Raw genomic sequence first — 12,847 nt, 5'->3', positions numbered from 1 at the left:
ACCTCCTTAAGGGACCAAACATTTGGATAAAGAGTGTCTGGGTTTTCCACGAACACCCCAGTACTAGTTGCGTGGGGGCGGAAGCCGACGACTGGCCTACTTTCAGAATTTTATAAATAGCCGCACATAAGGTAATATTTTAAATCAAAAAGTGCTACATAGTGCAAGTAACTTCGTCCTTATATTAGAAACATGACAGAAGTGAATTCATTCTAAAATAGTGACCTTGGTACATTCATCGGCTAGGAGAGGAGCGCCCTTCCTAACGCCTTCATAATAGTTCTCGGGATAGCGATGCGCCTTGCCCTCAGGCGGCCCGTCCTTCACCAGCTTCTCCGCATCCAGCTTGCCCCAACGCAAATTCACACGGGCAAAGGCCCAGCGGGCACCCTCAATGCCAACGGATTGTTTGATCACTCCAAGCCGCGGACACACATTCACCATCCGCTTGATGAGGCCAAAGTAGCTGGCGGGCAGGGGCTCACCGGGCCACATCTGGACTATGAAATCCTTCATAGCCGCTTCGGCCGCCCTGTGGAGTTCAACCAACTGCTTCAGTTGGTCACTCAGAGGCGTTGGATGTTCGGCCCCAGCATACTGGGACCAGAAGAGCTTATCCATTGAGATCCCCTCCTGGGCATGGTAGAATTCCGCGGCATCTGATATGCTGCGTGGCAGATCTTCGAATGCCCCTGGAGAGCTTCGAACTCGGGTAAGTAAAAGAAACGCCTCCTCCACATGTTTTCTTTGCATAAAGAATTTCTTACCCGCTGCTATCTTTTTGGCCTCCTGGATTTCCTACTGTGCCATCTCGGCTTCGGACTTGGCATCTTTTATACTTGCAAGGGCCTTCCCAAGCTCGGCCTCTTTCACCTTAAGCTCATGCTCCACGGACTCGAACCTTTTGCCGAGCTCCTGGAGCTCTTGTTGTACCTCGGCCACTCGGGCATCTTGCTTCTCGCGCTCAGTGCGTTCCAAGGCCGCCTTGTCGTTGGCCTCGGACAACGCTTTCTTCAGAGAGGCCACTTCGGTGGTAGCCCCTGTTACAAAATCACGACGTTTCGTCGTTCGAATAACCAATTTTATATACCCTTCATTATGTGAGAGCAAGAATCACTCACCTTTGCTCTTTTCGAGCTGCCTCTTCGTGAGGTCGAGCTCTCCCTGCGCCTGCTCCAGATCCCGTTTTAGTCCGGCTATCTCGGCTGTGCGGATAGCAGCAGCAAGCAGCACAACCAGCTTATTCACATTCACGCTTATTATTAGACTCCTGCGGATTATAATTGACCCTCCGTTTGGTTTTTCCTTCTGAACACCAAACAGAGTATCAGGGGCTACTACCTATCGGGTGGTAACTTCACACATTTTTTTTACTTACCTCAAAGCCTGTCAGGAGGCTGGTGCAAGCTTCGGTTAGTCCGCTCTTGGCGGACGAAACCTTCTGAATCACCGCACTCATAAGAGTACGGTGCTCTTCATCCATGGAAGCGCCATGAAGCGCTTCCAGTAGACAATCCGGCGCCTCGGGCGCAATGGAAGTCCTCGACACAGACGGCTCTTCCTCCCTAACGAGGGGCTGCCCGCCTGAGTCCGAAAGCATTGAAGGCTCCGGAACAGTGTTCGGTTGAGAGCCCGGCCTACTGTGGCTCTCACCGACATGATCCGGCGGGATCTTGAACCCCGCGTGTCCGACATCTGGAATTCCGCCTTGGGGCGTCTCCAGGATCACCTCCCCCCGCTCTGGGAGCCTTCGGGACAGTACCTCCATGTCATCCGCGGTTTGAGGAGTAGTGGCTGTCGGGAGCGAGTTCATCTCTGAATCGCTCAGGGATCCATCCGAAGAAGATACCTCGGGATGAACCCTGGCAGAACTATATATATGTTCGGCGTTATAAAAAAAAGACTTTGAAGTAAAGTCATAACAGAGTGCGGATACTTACGATCGCGCTAGGGGCTTCCCCCTGGGCAGCCACCCCTCCTCGCTATGGGCGGCCGTGGCGGAGTTGGAGGAACCTGCCCGTCATCTAGTAGCCGGTGCGCTATGTCTGTGGCCAAGTATTCGGCCGCCCGAAGATTCGCGATATCCTTCTCCTTCACAGTGGAAGCCACCCACTTGCCTCCTGCTCCAGACATGTTTAGCTATGCGGAGAAGACTTGGGAGAGGGCGCTAGAGCTTGAGGGGGCAAGAGTGGGCAAAGGAGGAAGAAGGCGTGGGTGAAAATGGGGAACTCTTATCCCTTTATAGAAGCGACGGAAGCGGTGCGCCTTCCCACTTGTCCTTTGGGAATAGCTTACCTCCCAAGCGCCACGATTGATGGCCTGGCGGGATTACCCACACCCGTATTGATGAGAATCCCTTGATAAGGGGACACAATCTCTCCTTTGACAAGACATGTCAAGGAAACCACCTCGCAATATGCGTTGTGGATGGTTGAAGGAAAACGGTTCGAATAATGACCCAACCGTAATGACATGTTACATCTAAAAAGTTGTCAGCAGAGTACATTTGTGAAATATCGTTCTTTCTACAGAGATATATGAAGATCATTTTGCAGATCCGGACACGGTCTACGTGTTCGATAATTACCTTGGAGTATTCGGAGAAGGAACCCGCCTTGCAATGCCGAAGACAATACTGCGTGCCAGACTCAGTGTCATTGAAGCCTGGTTCAGGGGCTACTGAGGGAGTCTTGGATTAGGGGGTATCCGGACAGCCGGACTATATACATCGTCCGGACTATTGGAGCGTGAAGATACAAGTTTCAAGACTCCGTCCCGTGTCCGGATGGGACTCTCCTTTCCGTGGAAGACAAGCTTGGCGATCCGGATATTATATTTCCTTCCTTGTAACCGACTCCATGTAAACCCTAGCCCTCTCCGGTATCTATATAAACCGGAGAGGTTGGTCCTTAGAAGGCCGATCACAATTACAATCATACAATCATAGGCTAGCTTCTAGGGTTTAGCCTCTATGATCTCGTGGTAGATCTACTCTTGTACTACTCATATCTTTAATATTAATCAAGCAGGAAGTAGGGTTTTACCTCCATCGAGAGGGCCCGAACCTGGGTAAACATTGTGTCCCTTGCTCCCTGTTACCATCAGCCTAAGACGCACAGATCGGGACACCCTACCCGAGATCTGCCGGTTTTGACACCGACACTGGGTCTAGAGGTCTCTTCTTCGTTTCCTTGGCCGGATGGAAGGAGCCCTGAGTTTCCGACTCCTTGGGGTCTAGCGACAGGTCTGGCTGCTTGCCGGCCATGGCCACAACCCGGTCAAGGATCTTCTTCTCAGCGGCAATCACGAGGGACTCAGCCAGCCAACTACTAGTTGCAGCGCAGGCAGAGGATTTCTTGTAGTCTCCGACTACGGTGATGATGCCCTTGGAGCCCGGCATCTTCATCTTGAGGTAAGCATAGTGGGGCACAGCCATGAACTTGGCCAAGGCAGGTCGGCCAAGTAAGGTGTGGTAAAGGCTCTCTAAGTCCACCACTTCAAACCAAATTGCTTCTTGGCGGAAGTGCTCTTTGTCTCCGAAGAGGACATATATCTTGATCTTGCCGATTGGTGAGCAGGACAGGCCGGGCACAATGCCGTGGAACACAGTCCGACTGGGCATGAGTTGCTTTGTCTTGATGTTCAGCTTCTCCATGGTGTCTCGATACAGGATGTTGATGCTGCTTCCTCCATCAATCAGAACTCGGGAGAAGCGGCCGGCCTGCCTTTCAGTTGCAAAGGTGGCATCCAATACCAATGCGTAAGAGCCTAGAGTCAGCATCACCCGTGGGTGATCAGCCCGGCTCCAGCTGATAGGCTTTTTAGACCAATGCATGAATTCTAGGTCCTTGGAGGCAACTACATTGACATCTTGGTGCTGTCGGCGCCGGCTGCGCTTGACCTCAGCTTGGCTTGTGAAGATGACATAGGCCGCATGTTTTCCAGGGAACTCATCGTGGATGGATCCGACTACTGGGCGAGCGGCCAGCTATTGAGGAGCCGGAGGCGGCTGGCCAGCAGGCGGAGGAGGCAAAAGTCCCTCGCCCTTGGAGATCCATGTGAGCCAATGACATTTCCGAGTTGTGTGGTTGGACAGCTTTGCGCCACTGTGGAACTTGCAGGGGGTATCAATGGTTTGCTCGTAGGAGAAAGCTGGCTGCCAAGCCGGCCTGCCGCCCTTCGGACGCTTGGGCGCGAGCTGCCCTTCAGGCTGTTTATCTTCGACTGTGGCCACCTGCCGGCTGGTGGAAGGCCGTGTCGGTGTCAAAACCGGCGGATCTCGGGTAGGGGGTCCCGAACTGTGCGTCTAAGGCTAATGGTAATAGGAGACTGGGGACACGATGTTTACCCAGGTTCGGGCCCTCTTGATGGAGGTAATACCCTACTTCCTGCTTGATTGATCTTGACGATATGAGTATTACAAGAGTTGATCTACCACGAGATCGTAGAGGCTAAACCCTAGAAGCTAGTTTATGGTATGATTGTTGATGTGTCCTACGGACTAAACCATCCGGTTTATATAGACACCGGAGGGGGCTACGGTTACACAAAGTCGGTTACAGAGAAGGAGATCTATCATCCAAATCGCCAAGCTTGCCTTCCACACCAAGGAGAGTCCCATCCGGACACGAGACGATGTCTTCAATCTTGTATCTTCATAGTCCAACAGTCCGGCCAAAGTACATAGTCCGGCTGTCCGGATACCCCGTTATCCGGTTCTCCCTCAGTAGCCCCTGAACCAGGATTCAATGACGATGTCTCCGGCGTGTAGATTGTCTTTGGTATTGAGAGGCGGGTTCCATCTCCGAATACTCCAAGATAAATTCCGAACACAAGGACCGTGTCCGGCGCTGCAAGAAAAGTTTCATATACCACCGTAGAGAACATAACAAACCACGAATCTAATCTGCTGACAACTCTTCGTAGTGTGACATCACGCTACGGCCCGGCTCTTATTCGAGCCGTTTTTCCATAACCAGATACCGCACATATTGCGAGGCCATTCTTTTGGCACGTCTTGTCAAAGAAGAGATCGTGTCCCTATTATCGTGGGATTATCATCAATACGGGTATAGGTAATCCCACCATGCCTGTTGGCATGACTCCTTGTTTTTCGGCAAGTCTCAAATGTTTACATTGGGGACGCTTGATATTCTCCCCCTTTATAGAGGGGTCAAGGCCTATCCCTTTCTTAGCACGCTTGCGCCTTTCCGCCTCCCGAGTTCCAACACCCGAAGCTCAAGCTTAGGTACTTCGGATCTTCAACCATGTCCAGATCCAACCTTCAAGGTCGATGGATGGCCTCCTCTGTCACAGAGGAGGACATTGCGAAGCTTAGGGAGGCCAGATATCTAACAGCCGATGTCAAGCACAGGCTTCCTTCCCCTGAGCAGGTCATCCCCACTCCCGAACCCAACGAGAGTGTCGTATTCGTTTCTCACTTCCTCCGGGGCTTGGGCTTTACTCTTGATCCCTTCGTGAGGGGGCTGATGTTCTATTACGGGCTATATTTTCACGATCTAGCTCCGGATTTCATCCTCCACATCTCGTCGTTTATCATCGTGTGTGAAGCCTTCATCCACATCACCCCCCACTTCGGCCTATGGCTCAGGACCTTCAATGTGAAGCCGAAGATGATTGAGGGGTGACACGCAGAGTGTTGGGGCGCCGCAATAAGCGGAAACACCGATGCTCCATGGCCAGAAGGTTCTTTCCTAGAGGTGTCCAATCTGTGGCAACGGAGGTGGTTTTACATCATAGCTCCCCGAGGCACGAAGTGGGCGGCCAGGACTGGGGGTCTGCAAACGATGTACCAAAGTTGCAGAGCCGAATTCGGGAGCTTCTTGAGAGGGATATTAGTCTTGTCAAAATAATTCAGGTAATGCTAGTTCGGCGGGCCCTGCCGTGTAAACGTCTATCTCTCCGGATGTGGGAGTTCAATCCAGAAGGGCCGTGAACCGTTCAGCACTTCTTCGGCATGACGCTTGAAGGAATGTATAAGTTGTTCTTTGTACCACGAATAAAGTGTCTGGAAACCATCGAGGATGCGGGCCTGAGCTGCAATTGCCCAGATACCCAAGTAAGTAACTCTATGACCGAACACTTTGTTTATATTTGTGATAATACTGTTCTGAAAAACTGTCCGCGACCAGGATTGGCTTAGTAAGGCGGAGAGAATCAGGTGTCCGGCCCCACTTCCCGAGGGCTCGCCCGGTCCGGTGATAGCCAGGATGCTTGAGCGGGCGCTAAGACAAGTGCCATCGGAGAAAGACGAAGGGAGGAGTGGAGAAGCCAAGAGTGAGCTTCACACATTGTGCATCCGAACCTGGGGAATCAATGTTTCCACGGAGGAGGACGATAGGGGAGGTGAATCTAAGGTTTCCTCCCCCCGCGAGAAAAAGAGGGCTACCTCCGAAGATTTGGAGGCGGAGGTGCCTAAGCAAGGGAAGAAAAATTCTCATGGGGGCCCTGCCCCGAAGGGCGCCCTCTGCGCATCGTGCCCGCAAACGGGCTAGCTCTCCACCGAGCTATAAGATTATGATAAACAAGAAGCTATTGCATTTTCCTGTGAGAAAAGTAACCAGGATCTATTTTATGCAGTCCGGCTAGTAGCTCCTCTCAACAGGGTTCGTCTTTGGGGGATCTTCTTCCAGAGATGATGGAGAGTGAAACCACACCTACCTCTCCGCCCCATGGGGCGGGCGACCATGAGGGGTCGTCACGGAGGAGCTCGGATCTGCTAAGGCCGGAAGCTGACACTTCGGCCGTCCCGAGCCCGGCGCGTTCGGTCCCCTTGGCGGGTGATGAGAAGGGTCCGAAACAATCCTGTACCCGGCCGAACACGCTGGCGAGCCTCCTGGAGCAAGCCGCTCTCTCGGAGCGTCACCGTACGCTGATGAGTACGGTGTTGGAGAAGATTTCGACCGCCACAAGCGGGTTAAGTGAAGCTTTTGGAAGTTTACTCAAAGGCTTCGAGGTACGCAATAAAATACGTAATTTTTGATTGTTCTGCACGCGCTAGGTGTGCTCCGTATAGATAGTAGCCCCAGAGACTCTAGTTGCCAGCCCTAGGCGGCAAACGGAGGATCACACTCTCAGGTAATGATTGTACTGCATTTATATGCAGGTGGCTAAGAGTCCGGCGATAGACCGGAATTCTGAACTTGCCGAACTAAGGCGACAAATTGATGTGGTGGATACTGACGTGACGCTTATAGATAAGCGGATTGACGAGTCAATGAGTATGTGCTCGTTTTTTCCTTATTTTCTTTAGGAAATATGAATAGGATTGAAATATTAATATAATATGATGTGGCTGCAGGTGGAGCTGTTGCCATTTAGACCCTGAGGGCGGAACTCGCCCGAGCCAAGGAACAGGCCCGGGCTGGCAATGCGGCTGCCCTAAAGGTAGCCGAAGACTTGAGAGCCGAACAGGCTGCTCATCGTCGAAGCTAAGAAAAGATAGCCGAGATGGCTGTAGAGCTGAGGGACGTCGCCGACTGGTATGAGCTTCTCGAAAAGGAGAATCAGGCAAAGGCGGCTGACCTGAATAAGGTGCTAGATTCGGCTAAGGAGACGCGCTCTGAAATTAGAGACGCACGGGAGGAACTTCGACAAGCCGGAGAAATCGTGGCTGGAAATCCGTATTTGTTACGGATGAAGATTTTAGATCCAAAGTCTGCTCCATTGGATAAGCTATGGAGCACTGCAGATGAGTATGCGGACTTGGCGAAGAGTGCGGCTGATGCGACCAAGTTGTTCAAAGATCATAAAGATAACGAAATGGGAAGGCTGTTCTGGTCGCAATTTAATGCTCCAGCATGCTCATTACCATTGAGTGAGAAGATGGCTGCTATAGCCGAGCTCCATAGGTTGTCCGATCTTGCAATGAGGTCTGTAATAGACCATCTATGACTGAAGGGACCGAAGCCGGATAGTTACTTTGATTTGGTGCAACATTTATTTGGCGCCAGATCGCAAATCGATGCCGTGAAGAGGTCGGCGTGCATAGAGGGTGCACGGATGGCTCTTGCCCGTGTTAAAACATAGTGGGAAGATACGGAGGCCATCGGCGTTGCAACCCAGGGTCCAGCAGGAAGCCAAGACCCAGCCGAGCACTACTTCGAGCAGGTCATAGAAGGTGCCCGTAGAATAGAGGCTCAGTGTTCGAAGAATGTCATTTTCGAGTGACAGATCACTGAATTGTAAACAATTATGTGTTAAATATAAAGGCTGTGTTTATACTTTTGCCTGAAAGTGTTGTACTACCTCCTGTGCGGCCATTTATGTATTCATATAACTTGAAAGTTAGCAATCGTTGGCTTTATCCCCCACGCATATAATGCTGGGGTGTTCGAAAGGTATATGCGTACTCACCATTGATCCAACGTCTTGGTCCACTAAGGAGGTGATCGCACGTCGAACCAGGCAACCAGACTATATAGCTGTAACACCTTCAATTAGCCATGGGAGGTTTAATGGTGGGGCTACTAAGTAGCCCATAGTACATCTGCAGGCATCCGTATAGGGGCACGTATGTACGTGACCGGGAAACGGTCCTTCATTAATGCGGAGGAATCCTATAGATTCTCATGGGTCTTCGAGTGGTTGACCAGTCTCTTGCTGTATCATGACACTCAGTTTTCGGCTTTCTCTACTGAGGTGCTCATCCGGAATAACCAGGGCACAATCGCAGTAGTTCTCCTTTGGCCGCCTTAGCCGATAGAACGGAACGTAAGGCACGAAACCCAGGAGCCAGGCAAACCCAACATTTGACCAAAGACACGATTCAGAGCTGATGCATATAAGGCCTAACTCGTGACGCCAAACACTCCCTAAGGTATTCGGACTTTATAACATATACTGGGCTGAGCAACGCCCTTGATTATGAACCCTATATTTCCAGGTACGTGCATTGATCTGTCGTGGCGAAAAGCCTATGACGCCAATATCCACTGTGGGTGTATTGAATACCCACGGGATGTCAAGCAACAAAAGACAGTAAAGAAGGTTTACATAGGGGCTTAATCTAAAGAGAAACCTTTGAGCGGGGCCGTGTTGCACGTCTGCGCCTTTGTCTCCGTTGTGCCGTATCCTGGAAGGGTGTCGCACGAATAATGTCTGTAAAAATGAAAACTCATGTAAAAGAGTAAGCATGCGAAAAGTTGGTTATTCTCGATGGATATTAAAGATACGAGATATTTGCCTATTAATGAGGCAAGCCGAATTATGGGCTTTATTACATGTTTGCAGCCCCTAGTATCATTTATGGGGATACATATACAACACCTAGCTTAGGTTTATCTGGGCTGTTGTGAAAAATGGTGGACTGGACTCGTCTAACCGTGTCCGTTGGTCTTGACTACCGATCATGCTTCTGGTAGGAGAGGCCCGCTTAATGTTTGGCTATCAGAGCCGCCACATACTGTTCTTTCTTTCCGCCAATGGGTATGACGCCACATGGACCGGGCGTCTTAAGTTTAAGGCAGGCGTAGTTCGGTATTGCGTTAAAGCAAGCGAAGGTCGTTCTTCCGAGTAGCGCATGATAACCGCTGCTGAAGGGAGCGATGTTGAAGACTAGTTCCTCGCTTCTGAAGTTGTCGGGAGAACCGAATGTCACTTCTAATATGAGGGAGCCCCAGCAGTGGGCCTCAACACCTGGTATAACTTCATTGAAGGTGGAACTATTTTTCCTTATTCTGGATGGGTCTATCCCCATCTTGCGGATGGTGTCTTGATATATCAGATTAAGACTACTGCCACCGTCCATTAGGACTCGAGTTAGATGGTATCCATCAATTATTGGGTCAAGCACCAAGGCAGCCGATCCTCCGTGCCGGATACTGGCCGGGGTGGTCCCTGTGATCAAAAGTGATTGGGCAGGCCGCCCAGGGGTTGAATTTGGGGGCGACAAACTCTACGTGAGTTGCGTGTACCATGTTTACCGTTTTGACTTCTGGTGGGAATTTTTTCTGCCCCCCCCCCCCCGTGTTCGGATGGCGAGGCTCATCCTCGTCTTCTCTTGGTGTGTCCCTTCCCTTGTGTTCTGCGTTTAATTTGCCGGCCTGCTTGAAGACCCAACATTCTCTATGGGTATGATTTGCTGATTTTTCTGAAGTGCCATGAATTTGGCACAATCTGTCCAGGACTTTATTCAGGCCGGACTGTCCCTCTTTACTGCCCTTAAATGGCTTCTTTCCTTGACCGGGTCGAGGTCCCCTGAATCCGGCGTTGATCGCCGTGTTGTCCAGACTATCGTCATTCCGACGCTTGTGCTTAGTGTGTCGTGGCTTCCCGTTGCCATCTCGAATTTCGAATGTGCCTGGGTCACTTGTGCCTCTACGGGCCAACCAGCTGTCTTCGCCCGCATAAAAGCGGGTCATGAGGCTTGTTAAGGCTGCCATCGTCCTTGGCTTTTCTTGGCCGAGGTGTCTGGCGAGCCACTCATCTCGGATACTATGCTTGAAGGCCGCTAAGGCTTCGGCATCCGGACAGTCGACAATTTGATTCTTCTTAGTGAGGAATATGTTCCAAAACCCGGGATGCTGTATTATGTGACTTAAATCGTCTGCATCCGGAGGTCGGCCATAGGTCCCTTGAAAGTTGGCCCTGAAAGCATCCTCAAGTTCCTCCCAACTTCCAATTGATTTTTCGGGGAGGCTCTTCAGCCAGTGTCGAGCTGGTCCTTTCAACTTGAGGGGAAGGTATTTGATAGCGTGGAGGCCATCTCCATGAGCCATGTGTCTGTGAAGGATAAAATCTTCAATACAGACCCCAGGGTATGTCGTTCGGTCGTATGCCTCTATATTCACGGGTTTGAATCCTTGTGGAAATTCGTAATCCAGCACCTCATCGGTGAAGCACAAAGGGTGCACAGCCCCTTTGTATCTGGTCGTGTCCCGGCATGCTGTCGGCTGTTGTTGCGTCCATTGTTGATTCCGGACTGGTATTCGATCAGTGTGATCATTGTGGTGACCATAATCGCGCGTCAGAGCATGTCCTCTAGACCCGTAGATGGACCTAGCCACACCGGCCTTTTTGTCCAGGAGCTCACATAAATCGTGTGCGGTATCAGTGGCTAATCTATCACGGCCATGAGGTGATTGGTCCAGCCGAGTGGCTATATTGTTCTTTGGTGGAATGGGAGCTGCGGCCTCGTCATCAAATTCAGGCAGCAGCTTGCGCTTGGGGTAGCTCTTTGTGTGGCGATCATCGCCAAATTTTCCTTCGGTGTCTAGCACCTTGTTCCATCTTCGGTTGAGCGTATCCTGCGCGGCTTTAAGCCTTTGCTTCTGCTTCTTTAGGCTCCTTGCCATGGCCAGAAGCTTTGTGCGGAGGTTATCTTGCTTCAGACATTTTTCCAGGATGATGAATGTGTCGTCAACCGGACTATCCTCACCTCCATGGGTAGTTTGATGAGTTCGGCCCTCGGGATCGCTGTGATCGGGCGTTTATTCGGTGTGACCTGGCTCTCCTTGCTCTGTTGCTAGGTTCAAATTATCGTGTTCAGAGTCAACCCGGGTGTTGTTTTTCCTTGCGTTGTTTTCACTATTTTTACTGTGACTGGACTTAGAGTGGCGCCAATGCCGTCGTTTTTGTTTGCCGGGGGGTTTATCCTCCGTTATGTCCTTCTTGTCACCGTGGTCTTCCTTAGGCGTGTCCACCATGTAGATGTCATATGATGAAGTGGCAGTCCAGCGCCCCGTGGGCGGTGGTTCCAGATCGTCCCCTACGTTGACATCCATATCACCGATGTCGTCGGAGTCGAAGTCAAGCATGTCTGTTAGGTCATCGATAGTGGCTATGAAGTGGGTGATGGGTGGGAGGCGATTTTCTTTGTCATCCGTGCCCCACTTAGGCCGGATATAGTTCGTCCAAGAGTCTCCTGTCAGAGAGAGAGACTTTAATGAATTTAGCCTAAGGTATGATTGTTGATGTGTCCTACGGACTAAACCCTCCGGTTTATATATATACCGGAGGGGGCTAGGGTTACACAGAGTCGGTTACAGAGAAGGAGATATATCATCCAAATCGCCAAGCTTGCCTTCCACGCCAAGGAGAGTCCTATCCGGACACGCGACGAAGTCTTCAATCTTGTATCTTCATAGTCCAACAGTTCAACCAAAGTAGATAGTCCGGCTGTCCGGATACCCCCTCATCTAGGACTCCCTCAGGCGGCATTGGAGCCTTGCGCTTGCTGTCGTTCTGTTGGGAGCGTCCGTTGGAGTCGCCAGCCGGCGACCTGGGAGCCGGAGGAAGCACCTTTCCAGAGGCGTCCACTCGGAGCTCGGTCTTCATCGAGGAGTTGGCTGGGGCATAGTTGTCTGCTATGATCAGCAGCTCGTCGAGGTAGCCGGCTCGTCGCAGAGAAGTCGGTGCTTGAGGAGAGTGCCCTCTCGGCACCCGGTGGTGAAGTACTCTATCGCTTGCACCTCATGCATGCCCTCGCAAGAGTTAGGGAGCTCGGCCCAACAGGTAAGGTAGTCGCGGGTTGATTCGTTGGGGCCTTGGACACATAAGGAGAGCTGGCGGGGCTTGGGAGGCCCCTTGTATGTGCTGGTGAAGTTACGGATGTAGACCTCCGTGAAGTCTAGCCGGCTCTTGACGCTGTACGGCTTGAGGCTGTTCAGCCAGGTGCATGCCGTGCCTTGAAGCATGAGGGGGACGTACTTCATGGCAATGCGCCTGTTGACGTTTGCTATGCTGACTAGAGTGGAATAGTCGATCAACCAGTCTTCCGGCTTCACCGAGTCCTTGTACTTCGGCTTGTCTCTTGGGAGTGAAAACCCTTTGGGGAAGGGCTCGTCGTGGATGCGGGGGCCGAAACAGGGTGGGCCGACATCATCTT

Source organism: Triticum dicoccoides, chromosome 7B (genome assembly GCF_002162155.2).
Source record: "Triticum dicoccoides isolate Atlit2015 ecotype Zavitan chromosome 7B, WEW_v2.0, whole genome shotgun sequence".
Taxonomy (NCBI): domain Eukaryota; kingdom Viridiplantae; phylum Streptophyta; class Magnoliopsida; order Poales; family Poaceae; genus Triticum; species Triticum dicoccoides.
The sequence above is the reverse complement of the archived record's forward strand: the minus strand, read 5'-3'. Positions refer to the sequence as shown.